The sequence below is a fragment of the Pinus tabuliformis genome, chromosome 1_1, assembly GCF_031772625.1.
Source record: "Pinus tabuliformis cultivar Carrire ecotype Pingquan chromosome 1_1, CPIR1, whole genome shotgun sequence".
In the NCBI taxonomy this organism is placed as follows: domain Eukaryota; kingdom Viridiplantae; phylum Streptophyta; class Pinopsida; order Pinales; family Pinaceae; genus Pinus; species Pinus tabuliformis.
The window spans coordinates 88375200-88387900 of record NC_142297.1 but is presented as its reverse complement, the minus strand read 5'-3'; the positions used below and the strand labels follow the sequence as shown (position 1 = coordinate 88387900).

General features: G+C 36.5%; 1 pseudogene; it reads left to right on the top strand.

Moving 5' to 3' along the window:
- Positions 1 to 9666: 9666 nt before the first annotated feature.
- LOC149211779 (putative protein phosphatase 2C 2) lies at positions 9667 to 10437 on the top strand (annotated as a pseudogene).
- Positions 10438 to 12701: the final 2264 nt, after the last annotated feature.

The following is a 12701-nucleotide window of genomic DNA, read 5'->3' as shown; positions in this document are numbered from 1 at the left end:
GGCTTGTTCTTCGTCTTCACTCTTTAGCAGTTTATAATTAATCAAATATTTATAATAGATTGTGTTGGAAATATATCCATGTCACGGGGGCTTCCCTGAGGGAGCAATACCATACCACATGGGTTCATATTGGGGAATATATACTAAGGGAAAAATGACATAATATATTGGGGGATATATAGGGGTAAATGGTTTTTATATTGGCAGCTACAAAAAATGGAACTCAAAATCAAAGAAAAAATAGAAAGGGGTATTAAAAATGTTAATGAAAAAATGGGTACCTACAATGCCAAATCTAAAATTTGGAAGGTGTATTGGGTTCGTATTGGTAGGGGGTAAAATAATGTGCTTTTTAGATGTATTTTCCAATATTTAGTCAAATTAAGGGTATTGTTTAGTATGCCATGAATGCACATGATATGTCAGGGGTTCATTGAGTGAAGCCCTTGTGATCCATGTTGGCTTTCCAACATTATCATCCTTTAATTAATTACATTAAAAAACTTGGGTATTTGAAAAAATGATATTATTCATTGAAATGTTATATCTATGTGTGAGCACTAAGTCATGGAGTATGGAATAACCTACACAATTTGTTGATGTTAAACAACATGAAATTGAAATGTTTTAATTAAGATCATTGTAACTCTTGATCTACCATGCACCAAGAATAATCAAATCCATTGAGATGCAAAACCTATCCCCAATTTTTCGGTGTGAAAAGAGGAATGTAATTGGAGCGATTTGATCCTTATATATATATATATATATATATATATATATAGAGAGAGAGAGAGAGAGAGAGAGAGAGAGAGAGAGAGAGAGTTTAATTGACCATCATTGTGTTATGAAGTATAATGTGAATATTAAGTTTCAAAATTATATATATATATATATATATATATATATATATATATAGGGTTAGTTCAATTAGTGTAGAGCTAGATGTGAAGTTCATTGTTATTGTTGCTAGTTGTTACTGATCACTTAAGGCAAGACCCCATAATCAAGGGTAACGGTTTGCTAGATTCACCATCCATAAAATATGGGAAATACTCTAAGATTTACGTTTTAATTATTTGTTTATATATCTATGTCAACTCCATATTTAATACATAACATGCTGCACATATTGAAAAAAAGCGATTAAAAAAATTTAACTATAATATATATATATAGAGAAAAACTATATTAAAGTATTTTACCGACTTAAATTAAAGAATATTTTTGATTATTAACATGTGCATGAAACTGACGATAACTCCGAGAGGTGTGCAGGAAGTCCTGTTTCACTGTTAAAGTGCACGATGAGGCTGATCAACGGTGCCAATATGGATTAGGTCAGGTGTTAAATCGCTGACATCGCATCGTCTAGGTTGGTCAATGGACGCCAGTAACTCAACCATTTTGCTGTAATTCAACAGTGTTTTCATAAACCAGCGATAAGAAATGGGTATTATCAGACCTTTAAACCATTATGCCAAAATTCTGAGAGCTTTGGTTAAAAGATCCAGACTTATAATATGCACCAACATACGGGAAGCTTAAAAAACATTAGATTTTCAAAAGGCAGTGCTGGGATGGTAACAAGGATGATAATAATGATCTAAGATATGATTACAATAATCAAAACTTAGATATCAGTGCCAAGGAGGAAAGGTCATACAGAAGATTGCGAAAATTCTTATAATCAAAACTTAGATATCATTGTCAAGGATGAAAGGTCATACAGAAGATTTAGAAAATTCTTCCTACTCGCATTTTAGTATTGAATCCCACAACTTCACGTGTTCACTCATGTAAACTCTCGATAGATTTTCAAGTGTAATTCTTGATAAGCTGTAGTTTTTCCATGTTGGATTAATCTGTTCAATCCAGGAAGAAGATTCATTACTAGTGGGCTCAATGTTTACTCGTTCAAGTCTAAAGCTAACGTGCATAAAATGTTTTATGTGTTGGAATTCACGGTATGTTCAGCTTCTTATATTTTCCTTTTCTTCCGTCATAGCTTCATCCCTGGGTGTCTCTATTAGGTGTCATTGGGCAGAACGTTTCTTCATGGTGACGTGGGCAATGTCGTCATGACGGCGATTATGCGGAAGGTTCGACGTGGAAGCTTCTAATAAACCTGCTATCTATGATAGTGTATCTATAGGTTCGGCGCGGGGAAGGTGAGGCCGTAGTCTAACTAGCCGAATGAGTATCCATAGGTTTGGCGCGGGGAAGGTGAGGCCGTAGTCTAACTAGCATGATGAAGCCTGATGAATTGCTCCAGAAGTTGTAGAAATTTTGGTTATATTTAAAAAAATTTGGCAAAGATTTTTATAAATTTAAGTTATAGTTGTTAAACTTCAAAATTTTAAGTGTCTTAAATGTTTTTGATGGTGTTGAATCTATTTCCACCCTAAAAAAATTCAAAAACTACTTTTACAAAAAAAAATTAATCTTTTTATCCAAAATCCGACCACTTTCGACAGTCCAATCAATTCTTCCGACTCGGGAGACGACTCCAAAGGTGAGCGCATGCAACGTCCCATCGATAGATGAACCTGCCCAAGAAAAACCCTTCTTTTTCACGTGTTATATGACCACAGAGACGTAATAAACATCACATCGTGCTCCAGCGTATATACGATATCACGGAAAGATAGTGATTTAGGCGTTCGTGGAGGGTTCGCGTACATAGGTGTTGACCAATAAGAAAATGGAATTCCGAATTGGATTTCAACGCTTGAAAGCCATATAAATGCTAACGGTAGATCGTCTAGGACGGAACCAGCTCTAGTTTCTAGGAGCGAGAACATTCAATTGAATTGTAACAACAAAGAGGGCATTACTGCTGCCTTTATCAGCCAGTTTTCGAAGGCAACAAGCTCAACCATTATCAACAACATCAACAATAGTAGCAGCATCCGAAGACTATGAAAATGGCGAGCCTTGCAGCAGGGAATTCTTCCTTGTTCTTGGGTTCATGCAGGTCCCTTTCAATATGCGATTATGATATTGAAATATGGGCAAGCTCTCATTCGAATCCTGGTTTCTATTGGAGATTTTTCTGAGAAAATCCAAAAAACAAACAATTTAAACACACAGAGGCAATGCTCTGTTTTACCTCCACAGGATCTTTTTGTGCACAGGGAAGCTTAAAAAAATTTCACTGAGGAACATAGTATTTTAACACCATAAAAACATTTCTATTCATTAAAATATATGCCTGATACATATTCATCCTCTTTGCTGAGAGGGATTCACCAAAAAAAACATTCAACCAAAACTCTGTTTTCACCTGAGAATTTACTGTGCTGGGTTAACTGCTGTAAAACCCCTTTTACATTCACTGCTGTGAAAGACACTTTACTACTATAATAAAAATTTACATATGCATACAAAAAAATGCGCTCCACCATTTTCTTCTTTATGCAGTGCTGTGCAATATCTTCACATGCTTCATGTGCATTCCCCTGGTTTTTTTTTAAGCTGCGTGCTACAACTCTGATCCATACAACCAATACAACAACGAGCATATATTTCACTTGGCTCGTAATAATAAAAACTACCGTGGGGTTTTTTTAATACATATGGTCAATGCTCTATATAAAAACATAACACGTTTTTATGAACATTAATATATGTCGTATAAAAAAAACTTAACTATGCACCTACATATATGACACTTCATTAATTGAAATGTATGGTCAACCAAAATTGACATTCACTCCACGCAATCCTTGATTTAATGCGGGCCCATATGCAACTTCGGACAATCGACGGTGGAGAGCGATGGAAACAATCGAACGGTGGAGGAGAATATCGGAAGGTCGTTTGTCACTGAACTTTAGCTCCTGAAAAGTGAAACTTGCTGACGTATGGTGAGAGCCACGCGTCTGCACCAAATCTTATCGGAGTCAAAAATACAGAAACCACTTTCACGCAAAAGTGGTGCGATATTCTCTGGGCAGTTTGTGGTTTCACTGCGGTGGTTTTGGGGTAGTATGTGCGTGGTTGAAATTACAAATTCAACACTCCCCTTTAATTTCAACAGCTGGGCATTCGGTCATACCGAGACACTTCCTTAAAAATTCAAAGCTTTTCTGATCCAGTGGCTTTGTCAAGATGTCTGCTACCTGATCTTGGGTCCTGCAATGTTCTAGGACAATTTCTCCATTGTTCACCAATTCTCTGATATAGTGAAACCTTGTATCAATGTGTTTCGTTCTCTTATGAAACAATGAATTCTTTGACAATGCAATAGCTGAGCTATTGTCACAAAAGATCATTTTCGATTTTGCCTGCTCTTGGCCTAAGCTTCTCAACATTCTTCTCATCCACACTGCTTGACATACTGCTGCTGTAGCTGCCACATATTCAGCCTCTGTTGTAGACAATGCTACAATGGACTGCTTCTTAGAAGCCCATGAGATGGCTCCTGAACCCATATGAAAAACATAACTGGAAGTGCTTTTCCGATCATCTATACTTCCAGCCCAATCACTATCAGTGTATCCAATCAAATCTGAATGTTCTGAGACATTATATAAAATTCCAAACATTTTGGTACCTTTCACATACCTCAAAATTCTTTTTGCTGCCTGCCAATGTGCCTCCTTTGGCCTCTCCATGAATCTGGAAATTAAACTAACAGCATACATAATGTCAGGCCTAGTAGCTGTTAAATACATAAGGCTGCCAACAATACTCTTGTACAAACTAGGATCAAAATCCTTGCTGCTGTCCTCTCTGCTGAGTTTTAATCCCATTACTGTGGGAGTGATCGCTGCCTTGCACTCTTGCATGTTAAATCTGCCCAATACTTGATTTACATATCTTGCTTGTGAGATAAAAATTCCTTTTTCATTTTGATCTACTTCTATGCCTAAGAAGTATCTCAAGAAACCCATGTCAGTCATTTCAAACTCCTCTTTCATGACTGATTTAAAATTCTTAACGAGCTGATAATCATTACCTGTGAAAATAACATCATCAACATATAAGACAACAATCAAAATTTTACCATCCTTTTCTTTGATGTAGACAGTGTGTTCTCCTTCACATTTGTCGAATTCATTATCCAATAGATATGAATCTATCCTGCTGTACCATGCTCTTGGCGCTTGCTTCAGCCCATAAAGAGCTTTCTTCAATTTGCACACTTTGTGCTCTTCTCCTTTCTTCTCATATCCGAGAGGCTGTTCCACATAAACCTCTTCCATTAACACTCCATTTAGGAATGCTGAATTCACGTCCATTTGGTAGACTTTCCATTTGTTTTGTGATGCTATGGACAGCACTGCTCTCACTGTTTCCATTCTTGCAACCGGTGCGAAAGTCTCCTCATAATCTCTTCCATACTACTGCTTGTAGCCTTTGACAACCAGCCTTGCTTTATGCCTTTCTCTCTTGCCTTCAGCATTGCTCTTGGTCTTGTAGACCCATTTCACTCCAATGACTTCTTTGCCTTTTGGTAGCTCAACCAAATCCCATGTTTTGTTTCTCTCTATGGCATTCATCTCCTCATCCATAGCTTCTATCTATTTCCTATCTTTAATTGCATCTTCGAAATGAATAGGATCATCAACATGACAATACAAGGAAAATAAGGAATTCATTCCTTCATCATAAATATCACTTAGATTTCTAAACTTCTTACCTCGTTCACTTGGTGTGCAAGTGCTTGAAGATGCACTTGAATTTCCTCCTTGTGGTGTGCTTGGAGAAGCACTTTCATTTATCCTCAATGGTGTCCCTTGCTGTCCTTGTGTTGGCGCTGCTGTTTGGGGATGCATTTCAGCCACTTCCTCTTCATCTTCATCATGAGACAAACAGTTCTTGACATTCACTGTTTTCTCTATGCTTCCATCCCAAGCTTCCTCTTCAATGAACTGAACATCTCTGCTGACAAAAAACTTCTTGGTAGATGGGATATACAGCCTGTAGGCTTTGGATTCCTCACTGTATCCAATGAAAAGACATTTCTCCCCTTTGCTGTCCAACTTCCTCCTTAGCTGATCTGGTATGTGTGCATAGGCCACACATCCAAAAACTCTCATGTGGGTGACTCCTTGCTTTCTCCCACTCCATGCTTCTTCCGGCACTTTGTTCATCACTGCTTTTGTAGGACACCTGTTCAAAATGTACACTGCACAATGTACAGCTTCAGCCCAATACTCATTTGGCAAATGCTTTTCCTTCAACATGCTCCTTGCCATCTCCATGATGGTTCTGTTCTTCCTTTCAGCAACTCCATTTTGCTGCGGAGTGTACCTTGCTGTAAACTATTTATAAATTCCATTTTCTCTACAAAATCTTAGGAATTCCTTGGAGATATACTCACCTCCTCTATCAGTTCTCAAAACTTTAATGTGCAACCCACTTTGGTTTTCAACAAATGCCTTGAAGTTTTGGAATTTCTCAAACACTTCACTTTTGCTTTTAAGGAAATATATCCAAGTCTTTCTTGTAAAGTCATCAATGAATGTTAGGAAATATTGGCTGCCTGCTAATGATGGAGCTTGCATCGGTCCACATAAATCTAAGTGGATGATCTCTAAGGGTGCCTTTGCCCTTATGCTCTTCCGTGATGAAAAACTTTCTCTATGTTGTTTTCCCAAAATGCAACCTTCACAAAGGCTGTCCGGTTTCTCTATCAATAGTAATCCTCTTACCATTCCTTTCCTACTCAACAAGTTTAGACCTCCAAAATTGAGATGTCCAAATCTCAATTGCCATAACCAATTTTCATCCTTTGGCACGCTTTGGAAAGCCTCTTGGGTAACTGCTGCAATTTAATTTTTGTTTTTCAAATCTGCCCTGATCCTCAGAGGGAACATCCTGTTCCTTGTCATTTTTACTTCAGCAATGCATCGTTTGCTGGGTGCTATATCCATGACGGTGCATACATCATTTTTAAAGAAAACATTGTACCCCTTGTGGACAAGTTGTCCAATACTCAAGAGGTTACATCTCATTCCAGGGACATAGTATACATCTGCTATGGTTTTCTTTTCCCCTTGCTTTGTAAATATTTTTACCTCTCCTTTTCCCATAACAGAGACTTTGCTATCAGTTCCTAGTGTGACTTCTGATTTCACATTTTTATCTAGGGCAGAAAAGAAGGCTATGTTTCCTGTCATATGATTGCTACAACCTGAGTCTAAAAACCATATGTCCTCATTGTTTGTTTCAGCCATGTTACAGGCTAACAACACATTATTTTGACTGTTGTTTTCTCTAGTAACATTTGCATTTTGTCTATTACTCATATAATGCTGCTTCTTCCTACATTCACTGGCATAATGCCCATATTTTTTACAATAATAGCATTGGACATTGGATTTTTCATACCTTTGTCCTTGAGCATGATGTTGTCCTCCTTGTTCGCTGCTGCCTTGGCCTTGGTTCTGATTTGGATTGCTGCCTCTTCCTTGTGCATTTGATGGGCTGTTCCTTCCACCTCTGTTGTGGCTTCTGCCTCTTCCTCTTCGGTTTCCTCTTCCTTGACCTCTTCCTCTTCCAAAGGAAATCTGGGTCTTGAAGGCTTGCTCAAGAGATGAGTTTTCATTCCTACTCAACCTTTGCTCATGTGTTATCAGTGATGCATGTAGCTCATCAACTGAATAGTTTGAGAGATCCTTTGTCTCTTCAATGGTGGTGACTATGGCATCAAACCTTGAGGGTAAGACCCTCAATATTTTCTCCACAATCCTCCTATCTTCAATGGTTTCTCCATGGGTTCTCATTTGTGTGATTACACCAATCACATGAGTGAAGAATGAGTCAATGTTATCTGACTCCTTCATGTTCAGATTCTCAAAATCCTTCCTCAGCAATTGTAGTTTTGTTGTCTTCACTCTCTCCATGCCTTGATAGGCTGTCTTGAGGGTTTGGCATGCTTCATTTGCTGTCTTAGCTGTTGCTAACCTTGGAAACACACTCTAGTCTACTACTAGATACAACAACATAAGGGCTTTTGAATCCTTCTTCCTATTGCTCTTCAGCTGATCTCTCTCTCCCTGAGTTAATGCATTGAACTCATTTTCATCTGCTACTTCTTCAAACCGAGATTCAACTATTTCCCATAAATCTTGAGAGGCAAACAGGGCTGTCATGGTTATTGCCCAATAGTCATAGTTCTTCCCATTAAACTGTGGGATCTGGGTGTTAAACATACCCATACCAGTGCTTGTGCTGGACATTCCTTGCATGTGTATTTAAAACAACTGGCTGCTTCTTCAGCAACACAAAAAAAACTTTGTGAAATACCTGAGTATTTGCCTGATTGAGCCTTCACTCTACTTGAGAAGTTTTACTGCTGCAACAAGCTCCTCCCTTCAGCTTATTTGTCACCTTCAAAGAGCCTAAGCCTGCTCCGATACCACTGTTGGAGACTTTTCTGAGAAAATCCCAAAAACAAACAATTTAAACACACAGAGGCAATGCTCTGTTTTACCTCCACAGGATCTTTTTGTGCACAGGGAAGCTTAAAAAAATTTCACTGAGGAACAGAGTATTTTAACACCATAAAAACATTTCTATTCATTAAAATATATGCCTGATACATATTCATCCTCTTTGCTGAGAGGGATTCACCAAAAAAACCATTCAACCAAAACTCTGTTTTCACCTGAGAATTTACTGAGCTGGGTTTACTGCTGTAAAACCCCTTTTACATTCACTGCTGTGAAAAACACTTTACTGCTGTAATAAAAATTTACATATGCATACAAAAATGCGCTCCACCATTTTCTTTATGCACTGCTGTGCAATATCTTCACATGCTTCATGTGCATTCCCCTGGTTTTTTTAAGCTGCGTGCTACAACTCTCACACATACAACCAATACAACAACGAGCATATATTTCACTTGGCTCGTAATAATAAAAAACTACCGTGGGGTTTTTTTAATACATATGGTCAACGCTCTATAAAAAAATATAACACGTTTTTATGAACATTAATATATGCCGTATAAAAAAAACTTAACTATTCACCTACATATATGACACTTCATTAATTAAAAGGTATGGTCAACCAAAATTGACATTCACTCCACGCAATCCTTGATTTAATGCGGGCCCATATGCAACTTCGGACAATCGACGGTGGAGGAGAATATCGGAAGGTCGTTTGTCACTGAACTTTAGCTCCCGAAAAGTGAAACTTGCTAACGTATGGTGAGAGCCACTCGTCTGCACCATATCTTATCGGAGTCAAAAATACGGAAACCACTTTCACGCAAAAGAGGTGCGATATGCTCTGGGTGGTTTGTGGTTTCACTACGGTGGTTTTGCGGTAGTACGTGCGTGGTTGAAATGACAAATTGAACAGTTTCCAAATGCCCAGAACCTGCGGCATCAAAACCAGTTTGTGGGATGTGGACTGAGCCCTGTGTTAACCAATACCAGTTTTTTGGGATCTGGACTGAGCCCTGTATTAACCAATAGGAAGGAGAATATGCTTTGGACAGACAGTTCAGACAATGTCAGGGTGGAGAATGGTTCGAGCAAACGCTATTCATCAAAGCTAAAGTGAAAACGTCCACAGAGAATGGATATTCGGCTCCAGTTGCTGGACCTAAATTCGCTGTTCTCAGCGGTGGAGCAGGCGAAGGAGGTTAATGTGGAGGGTTTTCATTATGCAGTTTCAAGCAAAAAGGGTCGGTGAGAATTCATGGAGGACACCCACAAAGCCATTGCCAATGTTCTTGGCGATTCCGAGCAGGCCTTCTTTGGGGTTTTTGATGGTCATGGCGGTCGCAAAGCTTCAGATTTCGCTGCCGAAAATATTTGGCAGAATATTGTCAACGCTATGGTGGACATGGGAGACGAAATAGAGAACATTCTTGAGCAGGCCGTTAAAGCTGGCTACTTAACAACAGATGCAGAGTTTTTGAAGAAAAATGTTTAGGGCGGTACTGCTTGTGTAACAGTTCTGATTATAGATGGTAACTTAGTGGTTTCCAATGCTGGGGATTGTCGAGCAGTTCTGAGCAGAAACGCTGCTTCTGAATCCCTCACATGTGATCATCGAGCTCGAAGGGAGGACGAACGAAAGCGGATAGAGAATTTGGGTGGAATCGTTGACCTCCGCCACGGAGTTTGACGAGTTCAGGGGTCTCTAGCTGTAACTAGGGCAATAGGTGACTCACACATGAAAGAATGGATAACGGCTGAACCAGAGACTAGAAAGATTCCAGTGACATCTGATTGCGAATTCTTAATTCTGGCATCAGATGGGTTGTGGGATGTAGTCAGTAATCAAGAAGCGGTAGATATTGCCAGGCCTTTTTGCATGGAGAACCAGCCTAATTCGACACCATTAGGAGGTGGTCCTATAGCTGCTTGCAAAAGGCTTGTAGAAGTAGCAGTAACAAGAAAATCACACGATGATATTAGTGTTATGATAGTACAACTCAGACATTTTTGCAAGAAATATAAATAGGGTGGACTTTAAAATGATTCATCTATGTACTGGGAAGCATGAATCCTCATTTGTTTTTCATGTCCAATGATTCTTTTTCAAAGTTCTTCTCTCATTCAATTTCAATTATCATACTTGATTTGCCAATGCATTTGACATATATATACGTTCAACCTCGTAATGGTTATATGACTAAGCTATATGCTGTCAATGTTCACAAGATTATAAACTCTGCCACAGATTACAGATCTTGATGGTTTAAAGAAAGAAGCAACAAAACTATTGGTTAATTTGTAAAATGCAGAAATAGATGGAAATCTGATTCACAATTTAACAATGTTAACAGGGCTAATTTGAACACATTCCGCAGAAAGGAATGTCAAGAGAACCACCATTCACAGTTTAATGGAGGAATCAGTGAAAATATTTGTGTTGGTGAATGGACGAAATTTATGACTGAGAGAATTGAAATAAATATAAAACTTGTTCACAATTCCACAGATTCGCTAATTACGGATATCCATTCGAAGAAAATGTTTAAAAACTATTATGTCGAAGAAGTTAAACGGAGAATATGATAATGTATAATTAGGAATGTTCACAGTATAATTGTAGATTGATGTAATAATGAAGTGAGAATATGATAATGTATAATTAGGAATGTTCACAGTATAATTGTAGATTGATATAATAATGAAGTGTTATTTATCATGGAATTTAAAAGTTAAATTTCAATTAATGTTTATTAATGTATATAGTGAATACTTCTTCTAGTTAAAAATTATAAAAAAAAATTATTCTATGTGATATTTTGACGTTCCATTATAGCGACGTTATGTGTTTCTCGATCAACAATCCGATGGCATAGACATTGGTTACGGAGACTCTATACACACTTCAATTTAGGTTCTTAGAGATCAATTCATTAACAACTCTAAATAAAGCTTTTAAGTAGTCTTTGTTGATTAATTATCATATACTAGTTGTTTTATTTTTTCATATACTAAAATTAGTATTTGCATTTAATGTTGTAAAGGAAATGCTGTAAGGCATAGAGTGTGGAAGAATATTGAAATGTGAACGGGCATTTTTGAAAGCAAGGGTCGAAATCAAGATTAAAAAAAATATTAAGATTAAAAAAAAATCAAATCCAATTAACATCCAATAGTAAATTGTTAAGCTCTTTTTCTCACTCTTAAATTTTCTAAATCAATCTTAAAATGTTCAATTTAATGAGTTGGTGAAATCAAGGTTTAAAATGTTGATCATGAGATTTAAAATAGTAATAATAATTCCCAAAAAGAATATCAACATATGGTCATAGGAATTTGCAAATATTCTTAAGAACGTCAAGATGTTCCCAAGAACACCTACATGTTGTTAGATGAAAGCCTTAGTCGCAATTTAAAGGATGCATATGCTTGAGAATTAGGCCTAAGAAAGCATGTGGATTTTGGGAGAATACAAATAAAGCCTTAAGTAAATGTGAAAATATGTTCTTGAACTTCATATTGCACCTGGCTCCCTCCCTCAACACACAACTTTATCATGATACAATTGCTTTCAAAATTATAACAAAGTTCCTTGTTCCGTTGAAACTATTGATAAGAGTGGTTTTTATCAATAATATGATATTTAAGTGACTAAATTTATAATCATTATGTTTAATTAAAACATTGAAATTCAAAATTATATTTTATAAATTATAATTACACAAATCACTAATATATACAATTTATGTTATTTAAATTTAATTATTTTCAATAAATTCTAATTACCAAATATCTAATAATGTACACTTTAAGGAGAGAAAATGCTATTTAAAATTAATGTATTCTTAAATATGTTGTTATAGATTAAATTTAATTTTAAATTATTTTGTAGATATCATATTACTCATATATCATTAATATAATTTAAAAAAATTAAATTATTTTTTTAAAATTAAGAAATCAAATTTAATATTAAAAGAAATATTTCTCTTTAATATTCTTAAAATTAATAAATTGAACAAAATATTATATATATTAATGTTCAATACTGGCAGCATGCACTCCATGGAATGGTGTATATATATATTTAATGCTTGCAGAATGCAGTCCGTGGATGTCATGTCCCTCCCTTATTACATTACTGTATTATTGATAAATAAACATATATAAGAAAACAATAAGAAAGTGAAACTTAATCTGGGTAATTTGGTAATTTAAAAATAACATTAATTACAAGGTTTATGGACAGAGGTCACATTTAACTATATATTTTATCCACTAATATTTTTTTTG